The sequence below is a fragment of the Theropithecus gelada genome, chromosome 9 (genome assembly GCF_003255815.1).
Source record: "Theropithecus gelada isolate Dixy chromosome 9, Tgel_1.0, whole genome shotgun sequence".
NCBI lineage: Eukaryota > Metazoa > Chordata > Mammalia > Primates > Cercopithecidae > Theropithecus > Theropithecus gelada.
Genome location: NC_037677.1, coordinates 28791749 through 28804716, shown reverse-complemented (window position 1 = coordinate 28804716; position 12968 = coordinate 28791749). Strand labels below are relative to the sequence as shown.

Here is a 12968-nt window from a genome sequence, read left to right as displayed (position 1 = left end):
AATGAAATTCTTTCGCATGCTTCTGCAGCCTTTAAAGTGTTGAAGTTAACTGGAGAATCACCAGCATAGCCAGAGAGAAAGAGACTACAGCTTTTTAGTGGAAAAGTTGTTATGCGTGGTGTCACCATACAGTTGCCAGTGTGATTAGTGCCCAGGGGTCTCCATTTAGCATAAATGATAATGACAGTGATATAGCATCTGGAATCTGGTTGGGCAGTAGGGGAGGAAGGTATAAGGAAAAATGTGAGATTTCTACCTTTCCGTTTTCATCCTATTATGGCATATGTGATTTCTCTAACATTATCTGAATAAATTTTCCACTCTTGGAAAGGTAGATTTAGCCTCAAGCTGTTTTAATCTTCAGGAGGCTGCCAGCCCCTCCTCTTATTTAATTTTGAGTTTTGGGGGCCAGCCTAGGGGGAATTCCTTCATTTTCTTTTTACCCCCCAGGGGGGTAGTTGGGAGTGAGTCTACAAGCCATAAAGAATAGGACTGCATTGGACTAAAATAAATGGGAAAATCATGGTTTGAAAAGAAGCTTTGGGGAGGTGATGAGTCATTTTGCACCAGGCAATAGGGGAAAATTGTGACCTCCAGCAAACACATGAATGGTTATTTCCTGGAGCCGGAAGCACTTGGGGGTCGTGGTAACTCCCAATGTTTTGTGTGTCCTGGTTTTACCCTTTCTAAACACTGTCTTTTTTGAAAGTTCAAATATATCCACATTCTGTTGAAACCTTGAAACTTTAAAAATTTAGACTCTTGTTGTCATCTTAAGTTCTTCATGCTACTCTTAACCTCCCAAAAAGCAGTCTCTAGGTCACATAGATGACCTCTTGGGCATTTTCTCTCTCAGCCATGGAGAGCTGTGAAAGGAAGAATCGCTGCTTTTCTCAAGCAAATCAGTTTCTTGATGTCTTTTGGTTCTCACTCCTTGCCTGCTCCTGATGCTTTGACCCCTTTTGTAGATCAGAGTGCTCTAGAATAATGGATGGTCTTGGTGGTGAATAAAGGTAGATAAATAGGGACTGGGACAGTTAAATTGGGAGCCTTTCTTACAACCTTGGTGTGTTTTTCCCCCCAAGTTTCCTTCTCCACTGAAATGCCACACCAATGCTTGTTGGATTTATGAGGTGGCCAGACCAATGTGTTGTTTTTTTATTTTTCTTTTTCTTTTAAGCTTCCCTTGAGAGAATAAATGGTAATGAAGAGAACTATTTAAAAAGGTCCTGGTTTCTCTTGCAACACAGTAGCTAAACTTGCCTGCTTTTATATGCATTTTTGTAGGGATCTGCCTCATAGACAGTATTAGCAGAGAAATGACACCTCGATCTTGGTCTTGATTTGCAAGCCCTTCTCCCACCAATCCTAGATCAGGCCCTGTTCAGCCATGTAGGGGTGTTGGTTTATGCGTGCTGCAGCAGTGGGCATAATGAACATAATTTAGCCACGGACAAAGGTGTGTACCAAGTAAATTTAAATAATTGGTGTGGATTGGCTAGTAGCTAAGTGGGCTTTTAAAGAAATATTGAACATTGAAAGGGTTTTTTTTTAAAAGAAAAAAAAATTGTAGATAATGAAAAGCTAGGGTTTGCCTCTTCATGTCTACTCTCCTTCCAAATGGTTGTATCCAAAACTGTTTTTCCCTCTGCCCTACCTTGCCCCCCTGTTAAAATGGAAACAGGGATTGATTAATGTCCCACTCATGAATACATGTAAAATTTGTACAAAAATATCTTCTATGAAAATGACTTACAATCTGTAGACTTATTACCTGGGAGATGTCTTGAGATATAAAATCCCATCCTTTGGGTTGTGGGTTTTTTGTTTTCTCCAAATAAATTTGATCTTTACAGTTCAAAAAAAATCAAAAAATAAAAACAAAAATAAAATAAAAGTGTGAAAAATAGAGACACTATGTAGTGATTAAGGTTCAATGGTTCAATTCACCAAAAAAGTATTATTCTAAGTGTAAATGTACCTAATATTAGCCTCAAAAAATTTTTTAAATACGTACTTATACATATAAATACATAGAATGCAAAATTGGTAAGATGGGAAAATTGGCATTCCACCAATATAATGAGAAATTTCAACACCCTCTCCCTATTTTTGCTGGGTGATGCAATAAAATACAAACAGAGTAAAGATATCCAATATGCGAAATATGGAATTTGTGACAATGATGTTAGTCATGTCTCCATGCAGGGGTGGTATTCAAACCACTTAACACCTGTACATCATGGCACTCACCAATCAAAAATGGCGTCTGAAAGATCAGAGCAGGCCTGGCTACAAACTACCATTAGGACACAGCAGTGTGCACTGATGACCATCACGCTGCCTCCAACAGATCCCATGTGGGAAAAAAGCATGATGCCCACGTGCACCATATGGAATGAGAACAGAGTAGTAGAAAGAAAGAACGATTCTCTCTGTTGTGACACTGGCTCTCTTCATGGACGTCTGTCCCATCTGAGTTAGCTTCACTGAGGATGTCTGCATGTAAGCCCAGAAGTAGTGAGAAAAGGAAACAGCATGTCAGTAGGGTGGAGGCAGAGAGACAGAAGTAGAGAGAGAGAGAGGATGATGATAAACCCTACGGGGGTCAGCCATCACCTGCTCACCATGAGAAAGCTGCCACCACAACTACCCCAGGAAGAGAAAGCCCGGAGCTGCAGAAGCCCAAGGAGCCCCACGCTCAAACAAAGAGGTTTCCCCGGCAGAGGGAACAACAGGAACAAACAGCCAGAGGACCACAGGATAGAAACCAGGCATAGCGATGAAGATTGGATGGACCAAGACCGCGCCTACTCCTGCTGGCATGGGAGGCCCAGGGGAGCAGCGAGATGCAGCAGCTTCAGGCAGAAATATAAACTGGTGAATTTACATCTATGTGACGCTGTGTTCTCCCCAAAACAAAAATGTTAACAGATTTGTTTAAGGAAGACCTCCTCCAATGCCTAGAAAATCTGAACTGAAGCCAGCTCCAAGCTGCCGCAGCAAGAACAGAATGGAGTTGGGCACTGGCTTTTGCAGATGCCTCTGCTACCTGGGCAGTTTCTCTCCTACAATGTTCTTTCTTTCCTACTGGAAGCCCAAGTTGCAAAAGGCCTGAACCCCCAAAAGCCAAGCCCTGGGCCTCCTTCACTCACTTCTTCCAGGACAGAGTACACACATACTCACTTCACTAGTCTTCATATTTTATTCCCTATAAGAAGATTTTAAAACTCACTTTCATTGCACATAAAAGATTCTGTCTGTTAGTTTCAGAACTGTAAAGCAAAACAGCCTATTTTATGAGATAACAAGAAAAACGAAACATTTTTTCCCTTGAATAAAAAAGAATTTTTTAAAAACTCAAATGAATAAAATGTCCTAGGAAATGGTATAAGCTATTAATAATTTACAAAAATAATCCGAATTGGGTTATTATTTCAGGTGTGTAACATTGTATAAATGAAGAAATTATCCCATTAAATGTTTTAAGTCTCATGATAACATAAATGCAACAATTCTACATATTTCCACAGATTTCCCATTTAAGCAGTACCAGAACAATCACCATTTAATAGGTAGAGACATTTTAAGATAATATCTTTTTTACATATTGGGGTCAATCTGGGCATTTTCTGCCTAATCGAGCCACTTAAGTAAAAATTTGGTAGTGTACCATTAACACTATTCAACATCAGCCAAAGGCATAATTATAATGACTATAAGCCTGACATTCTTCCAGGATTTTGGGGTCTAACATGCTTCTTGAGCCTATCTTCCTGTAGCATTGATGTGATGTCTATTCATGAATTTCCTTCCACAGCCATCATCTTGTTCTTAATTCTACCACTAATCTTCTTCCGTGTAGCAGCACCTCCATAAACAACTCACATATAATGCCTCTGGTTGCAAAACATCAATTTTATAATTTTTTTAAAAGACAGTGAATTAGAGCACGTAAATGGGGAATGCCCTTCAGAAGGCTGACTTACGAGAGCTGCTGATAGATAACATAAAAGCGAAAAATGGATTATGATAATGTAGGCCTCTCATACGTGAAATACAAGCCCCAGCTGAAAGGAGTTACAGAATCCAAACCCCTGGCTCTCTAAAGGGCAGTCAATAACCTGTCTAACAATTTACCAAATTCTCTTTCTGACTCGAAGGGTCAAACAACTTGCCACCTATTGATCTACTTCCTCAGCAGGACTCAATTGTAACTTCTCTCATGTATTTATAAAAGAAGGCATTATCAAAGGGATTACACGGTAAACCTGACCTACCCCACTATGAAATGCTTATCGGCTATTGGAACATGTCACCTAGATTTTGAATTATGCTGTAAAAGGCGAGAAATTAATACACACACACACACACACACACACACACACCCCTACATGCTCTTTAAGAAAAATATGAGCTGGTGGAAGAGAATCTATTCCCTGTGCTGTTGCTGATATTGATCACGGGAATACACAAACAAGGAAATGTGTGACATCGAGCAGCCCTGTGATTTGTGCCCAGGAACACCAACCAGCACTGCTGATTACAAACAAGAGGAACACATGCAGATTTGGGACCTGAGTATCTAAGACATGACTATAGTCTGAAAAATATCAAAACAAAGTTTATAAGAAAACAGAACATTAGAAGCACAAGAAGGATCACGTTCGATTCCTTTGTTAAAGATAATAAATAAGTATCATACCTATAGCAAATACGCAATATGAACAAAAATAATTATTTAAAGGCTAAAGATGGGGGAAAACCATAAAATAATTATATTTTTAAGAAAAGACCATGTGTAGATGGACATAAGTATAAATGTTTAGTTCCCACTTATAAGAATATATCACAAATATTAAAACTTAAATCTCTATCACTCTCAAAACTCATCCATGTAGAACACAAAGCTCTTATTGAAAATTGTCCTGTCTCTACTAAAAATACAAAAATTAGCCGGGCATGGCGGTGCACGCCTATAGTCCCAGCTACTCAGGAAGCTGAGGCAGGATAATTGCTTGAACCAGGGAGGCAGAGGTTGCAGTGAGCTGAGATTGTGCCACCGCACTCCAGCCTGGCAGCAGAGCGAGACTTCGTCCTAAAAAAAAAAAAAAAGAAAAGAAAAGAAAATTGTATGATAAAATATCAATATCTCGCTTGGCTCTTATATGAAACTACATCTTCAAATAAAAAATAAAATATTTATTTTAAAAAGACCAGGCTGGGCACAGTGGCTCACGGTAGTACTCCCAGCATTTTGGGAGGCCAAGGCGGGTGGATTGATTGAGTCAGGGACTTTGAGGCCAACCTGAGCAACATGGTGAAACCTTATCTCACAAAAAAACACAAAAATTAGCCGAGTGTGATGGCACCTACCTGCAGTCTCAGCTACTAGGGGAGCTGAGGTGGAAGGATCGCTTGAGCCTGGGAGGTTGAGGCTGCAGTAAGCTGTGATCATGCCACTGCACTCCAACCTAGGCAACAGAGCAAGACCCTGTCTCAAAAAAAAAAATAAAAAAAAAAACCCTAAACAAAACTAGAATATCATATTACATTCAGCTGTGTATTTTCCATTAAAATATTATGGTCTTATAGATAAATGTATGGCCTAAAATAATAAATAAGCTAAATAAATTGTGGAAAACTAATAATTAACAATAAAAATAACAAGAACAACCACTACCATTGGCAGAAGGGTCTATGCCTAGCTTATGTGCTACCTCCTGTGCTCAGGGCAGACATTACTAATCACACCACTCTCAGCAGTGTCCAGAAAAGATCCAACATTCTTCTCAGCACAGAAATGCAGGCACCTGTTGCCAGACATCCTGGAGCACAGGATAGGTCTCCTTGCAATCCATAGACTCTACTTATTCGACAATTTGCAGATCAGTTATTTCCTAACTTGTATGGCTACGAAAGCAATTTCAACAGACTGACATCTAGGTAACCATTGGCCTCCACTATGGAATTAAAGAACTATCCCTGGTGAGAGGAGGAGACTGTCTAACACACTTCAATTTATTAAGTTCCAAATTTTATATATTAAATTCACTTAAGTATGGCTTTTTAGGATAGACAGACTGAGGGAGAGAAAAATTATACCAAAATTAGCATCTTTTTTTAATTTTTATTTTAAGTTCCAGGATACATGTGCAGGATGTGCAGGTTTGTTACACAGATAAACATCTGCCACGGTGGTTTGCTGCACCTGTCAACCCATCGCCTAGGTATTAAGCCCAGCATGTGCTAGCTATTTATTCTTTCTTATTTATTTATTTATTTATTTTTGAGACACAGTCTCACTCCATTGCCCAGGCTGGAGTCTAGCTCTGTTGCCCAGGCTGGAATGCAGTGGTACAATCTCAACTTGTTGTAACCTCCACCTGCCACGCCCAAATGATTATCATGCCTCAGTCTCCTGAGTAGCTGGATTACAGGCACCTGCCACCACGCCTGGGTAATTTTTGTACTTTTAGTAGAAACTGAGTTTCACCATGTTGGCCAGGCTGTTTTCAAACTCCTGGCCTCAAGTGATCTGCCCACTTCGGCCTCCCAAAGTGCTGGGATTACAGGCATAAGCCACCATGCCCAGAACCCAAGCTATTTATTCTGATGCTCTCCTGTCCCCTACCCCCCAAAATTAGTATATTTTACAACCGTATGTGTTAAAGAAAATGAACTAAGCATTGTGTACAACATTGTCAACTACAGTGTCCCCGACTATTGTCCTCACCTCTTCCAAGTAACTCAATAAGCAAATCACATTCTCTTCCTAGGTACTTCAAGGCAGAATCTAACCACAAAATATATCAGCTGTTCTTTAAATATACTTATTCCTGGTCATCGATTATATAATTAAACTAAAACTCAATAGGTCATTCTACTTCTTCTGTATTCAGTGCCTTGGATCAGGAGAAAGATGTCGAGCTTTAAACCTCTTCCATCAAAGGTTAATGGCATAGGAAGAAAAGAAGAATTTTGTGGATGGTCTGAACTAGACACCATATTTTAAAATAAATATCCTTATTACCTTCAAAATCATACACATTTTCTTCTAACTCAAATGGCAAACCTCCCACCCAAAGCCCAACTGAAATATTTTTAACTGTACATATATACATATATAACATGTACATACATACAAAGAGAGGGAGAAAGAGAGTTGTTTAAAAGAATAAAAGGACTGGGCACAGTGGCTCAGGCCTGTAAACAACAGCACTTTGGGAGGCTGAGGCGAGCAGATCACTTGACGTCAAGAGCTCAAGGCAAGCCTGGCCAACGTGGTGAAATACCATCTCTACCAAAAATACAAAAATCAGCTGGGCATGGTGGCGCACACCTGTAATCCCAGCTACTCAGGAGGCCGAGGCAGGAGAATCACTTGAACCCAGGAAGCAGAAGGTGCAGTGAGCCAGGATCACATCACTGCACTCCAGCCTGGGGGACACAGCTGGAGTCTCAAAAGAAAAAAGAAAAAGGATAAAAGGACAGGCGCAGTGGCTCATGCCTAAAATCACAGCACTTTGGGAGGCCAAGGCAGGAGGATTGCTTGAGCCCAGAGACCAGCCTGGGCAACATAGCAAGACCTCCTTTCTACAAAAAATTCTCAAATTAGCCAGGCGTGGTGGTGTACACCTATGGTCCCAGCTACTCAGGAGGCTGAGGTGGGAGGATCATTCGATCCTGGGAGGTCGAGCCCACAGTGAGCCATAATTGCACCACTGCACTCCAGCCTGGGCATCACAGCAAGGCTCTGTCTCAAATTTAAAACTTTAAAAAATAAACAATATAACCATTGACAGTAGAAGGGAAAGAAGAAAGGAGACTTAGTTGATAGTCAATGAATAGGAGAAGATTGATAGAAAAACAAAACAGCCAATAATATCAGACAGATAGGGGCTCTGGAAATGTCACCAGGCCCACAATGGCCAGGCTATTCAAAAAGTGCATTCAGATCAGCTGGCTACTCAGGTCCTTTGCACCCTCCTTTTACTCCATATAAGCAAAGCATGTTCCTGCGGCAGAAGAGGCATCTACTCCAGGTACAGACCTAAACTTGTCTCTAAAGAGAGTGAGCCATCCACCTGAGCATGGACATACCCTGTCTTGGGGCCAGAGATGAGGAAGATAGGCCAGAGGTGACTTGTGGATCCCCACATCAGACAGCAGATAGGGGAAGCACCACTACTCAAGGGTAGAATATTCTAAAGTTCTTGACCCCCGGAGTACAGCCCTCCTTGCTTTTGTTTGTTTGGTTTTGTTTATTCCAAGAAACTTGAGAGGTTCTCCACCCTAGCTGTTCCCACCTGTGCACTTTACAGAAGCTGGTCTGTTGACACCCCTGGCCACACACAGCACTTGTAGAAGCCCACAGTCAGCATTCCCAGTCAAGACTAAGACCTGCTCAGGAATCAGGCCTTCCCCATTGCAATGGAAACCCGTTCTGGCTACCTGTGCTATTCAGCCTCCTCTTTGCTCCTAAAAAATAAACCGCCAGCAACCATCCAGTCATTTAAGAAAACCCAACCAGCAAGAAAGAAAAGAATGAAGATGAAAATGAGGGTGGGGGTGAAGGAGGTGGGGAGAGGGAGAGAGCGAGCACAAGAGAACATGGCTAGCCCTGGAAGAAGCAGATAATTCATGCATGAGAACCCTGAAAACCATTCAAGAGGATGTGACATCACACCATTCTGAATATTACAACACAATCAAGTTAGAACAATAAAGTAAGAACAAATTGCAAAGAATAAAATGGGAATCAGAAATACCAAGGAGCCACTGAAAAATTTTAAAAATAAAATATACTTGTCGAAATTAGTGGTTCATGTGGGCCAGGGGTGACAGTCAGGGCAGGTTCACCACAAAGGGGCCACAGGAAAGAATTTTTGGGAGTGATGAAATGTTCCATACCTTGATTGTGGCAGTGGTTAATCAACCATATGGGTTTGTCAAACCCATCGAATCATATTCTAAAAAGAATAAATTTTACTCTACATAAAATTTAAAAAGTCAATTTTTAAAAAATATGTGATTGTTGAAATCAAATAGCCAATAGAGAGAGAGAATAATGGAATGAACAATCAAACTAGTGATCTTCAAGATAAATTGGAGATCAAAAAACACTCCCCTAATGAAGAGCAGAAAGATAAATAGACAAACTGAGAGGAAAGCTAAGGAAACTGTAGACAACTTCATTTAATACAAGGTTCAGAAACAAGAAAGGGAATAAGAACCACTTGCATCTTCACCTCTGAAGAACAAACTAAGTGCCCAGCAGAACGAGCAAAAATAACTTCATCAGACATACCCTAGGGAGATTTCAGAATCGAAAGTAGAATCTTAGAAACCTTCTAGAGAGAGAGAGAGAAAAGTTTGCCTATAAAGTTATGATATCACATCTTCTTATCAGCAAAACTATGCCTTTGAGGTTTTGAGGGCAAAATTACTAACTATGAGGGGAAAAGCATGACATTTTCAATCAAGTAGCAACTCAAGGTTATAACCCATGCACTCCTCCTATATACATTTTTTATTTTACTTTAAGTTCTGGGATAGATGTGCAGAACATGCAGGTTTGTTACATAGGTATACATGTGCCATGGTGGTTTGCTGCACCCATCAACCTATTATCCAGGTTTTAAGTCCCACATTCATCAGGTATTTATCCTAAGGCTCTCCCTCCCCTTTACCTCCACCCCCCCGACAGGCAGGTGTCCATGTGTCCATGTGTTCTCGCATTCTCCTTGTTCAACTCCCGCTTATGAGTGAGAACATGCAGTGTTTGGTTTTCTTTTCCTGTGTTAGTTTGCTGAGAATGATGGCTTCCAGCTTCATCCATGACCCTGCAAAGGACATGAACTCATTCTTTTTTATGTCTGCATAGTATTCCATGATGTATATGTGCCACATTTTCTTTATCCAGTCTATCATTGATGGGCATTTGGGTTGGTTCCAAGTCTTTGCTATTGTAAATAGTGCTGCACTAAACATACGTGTGCATGTGTCTTTATAGTAGAATGATTTATAATTCTTTGGGTATATAACCAGTAATGGGATTGCTGGGTCAAATGGCATTTCTGGTTCTAGATCCTTGAGGAATCACCACAATGCCTTCCACAATGGTTGAGCTAATTTACACTCCCACCGACAGTGTAAAACGTTCCTATTTCTCCACATTCTCGCCAGCATCTGTTGTTTCCAGACTTTTCAATGATCACCATTCTAACTGGCGTGAGATGGTATCTCATCGTAGTTTTGATTTGCATTTCTCTAATGACCAGCGATGATGAGCTTTGCTTCATATGTTTGTTGGCCTCACAAATGTCTCCTTTAAGAAGTGTCTGTTCGTATCCTTTGCCCACTTTTTGATGGGGTTGTTTTTTTCTTGTAAATTTGTTTAAGTCCCTTGTAGATTCTGGATATTAGACCTTGGTCAGATGGGTAACTTGCATAAATTTTCTCCCATTCTGTAGGTTGCCTGTTCATTCTGATGATAGTTTCCTTGGCTGAGCAGAAGCTCTTTAGTTTGATTAGATCTCATTTGTCAATTTTGGCTTTTGTCGCCATTGCTTTTGGTGTTTTAGTCATGAAGTCTTTGCCCATGCCTATGATGCCCAGAATGGTATTGCCTAGGTTTTCTTCTAGGGTTTTTATGGTTTTGGGTTTTACATTTAAGTCTTTAATCCATCCTGAGTTAATTTTTGTATAAGGTGTAAGGGAGAGGTCCAGTTTCTGTTTCTGCATAGAGCTAGCCAGTTTTCCCAGCACCATTTATTAAATAGGGAATCCTTTCCCCTTTGTTTGTTTTTGTCGGGTTTGTCGAAGATCAGATGGTTATAGCTGTAAAAATTGATATAAGACATTTTCTATGACGACAAGAAAATTCGAGAGAACTAAATTATATAAAAAATTCAGTGACCACTGAACATGACTTAAAATGGTGTTTCTAAAACTTTGATTAGAGCCCACAGTAAGAGATGCATCTCACCTCACAGCTCAGTACACGCACAGATGCATATGAAAATGCAAGCTTCGGAATAATACCCAGACTAATTTTGTGTGATGCCCTTTAACTTTTTCTATTTTATTCTAGTATATTCCTTTTTTCTTAATGTTGGTCTTCACACAAATCAATGTCCTGACCCAGTAAATGGAGCCAATCCACAGTTTGAAAAATACAGACCTCACAGAAGCAAGCAGGAAAACAACTAACCATAAAGAATGGGAGGATGCAGTAGACCATGTCATGTGGGATGATCCTTTTGACTGGCAGAGGTTTAACAGCATAGGATTATGCAGCCAGATAATATTTTTGAAATATCAACTGTTAGTCTGTTTGTGTTGCTATAAGAATACCTGAAACTGGGTAATCTCTAAAGAAAGAGGGTTTGGCTGGGTGTGGTGGCCCACACCTGCAATCTCAGTACTTTGGGAGGCCAAGGCAGGTGGATCATGAGGTCAGGAGATTGAGACCATCCTGGCCAACATGGTGAAACCCCGTCTCTACTAAAAATACAAAAATTAGCTGGGCATGGTGGCACATGCCTGTAATCCCAGCTACTTGGGAGGCCAAGGCAGGATAATCACTTGAAACTGGGAGGCAGAGGTTGCAGTGAGCCAAGACAGCACCACTGCCCACCAGCCTGATGACATAGTAACACTCTATCCAAGAAGCAAGCAAGCAAGCGGGAGGGAGGGAGGGAGGGAGGGAGGGAGGGAGGGAGGGAGGGAGGGAAGGAAGGAAGGAAGGAAGGAAGGAAGGAAGGAAGGAAGGAAGGAAGGAAGGAAGGAAGGAAGGAAGGAAGGAAGGAAGGAAGAGTAGGTTTATTTGGCTCATGGTTCTGCAAACTGCACAGGGGGCATGGCACCAGCATCTGTTTCCAGTGAGGCCTCAGTAAGCTTCCAGTCATGGCAGAAGGTGAAGGGGGAGCAGGTGTGTCACGTGGTAAGAGAAGGAGCAATAGAGGAGAGAAGGAGGTGCCAGGCTCCTTTAAACAACCAGTTCTCATATGAACTAACAGTGAGAACTCACTCATTACCATGGGGAGGACACTATGCCACTCATGAGGGATCTGCCCCCATGACCCAAATACCTCCCACCAGACCCCACTACCAATCTTAGAAATCACATTTCTTTTTTTTTTTTCTTTACGGTTTGGATTTGTGTCCCCACCCAAATCTCATGTCAAATTGTAATTCCCAGTGTTGGAGGACGGGCCTGTTTAGAGGTAACTCGATCATGGGGGATTTCTCCCTTGCTGTTCTCGTGAGAGTGAGTGAGTTCTCATGAGACCTGGTTGTTTCCAAGTGTGTAGCACCTTCCCCTTAGCCCTATTCCTCCTGCTCCAGCTATGTAACACGAGCCTGCCTCCTCTTCACTTTCCACTGTGATTGTCAGTTTCCTGAAGCCTCCCCAGCCATGCTACCCATACAGCATGTGGAAACATGAGCCAATTAAGTCCCTTTTCTTTATTAATTACCCAGTCTCAGGTAGTTCCTTATAGCAATGCAATGAACTAATACACTTTCCAACTTTTATTTTAGGTTCAAAGGCTCATGTGCAGATTTGTTACATGGGTAAACTGCATGTCATGGGGGTTTGGTATACAGATAATTTTGTTACCCACGTAATCAGCATAATGCTTGATAGTTAGTTTTTCAATCCTCACTCTCCTCCCACCCTCCACCCTCAAGTAGGCCCTGAAGTCTGTTGTTCCCTTCCTTGTGTCCATGTGTATTCAATGTTTAGCTCCCACTTATAAAGAAGAACATGTGGTATTTCGTTTTCTGTTCCAGCTTCATCCTAGAGCGACAGATGTAAAGCCACTGCAGCTTCAATACTGCGATAGCACTGTCAAGACTGAGCAAAGACAATGTCATCATCACCACTAACAACCACGTGAAGAAGCAGACGACATGGAAAAAAGCCAAGAAGAAAAAGGAGAGTTTTGACCTGAGAGAGAAAT

General features: G+C 41.2%; 1 protein-coding gene across 1 annotated transcript in view; it reads right to left on the bottom strand.

Annotated features, from left to right (window-relative positions):
* NEBL (nebulette) overlaps nucleotides 1–12968 on the bottom strand; it is a 379467-nt gene that overhangs the window by 240174 nt on the left and 126325 nt on the right. The gene's annotated exons all lie outside the window — the stretch shown is intronic.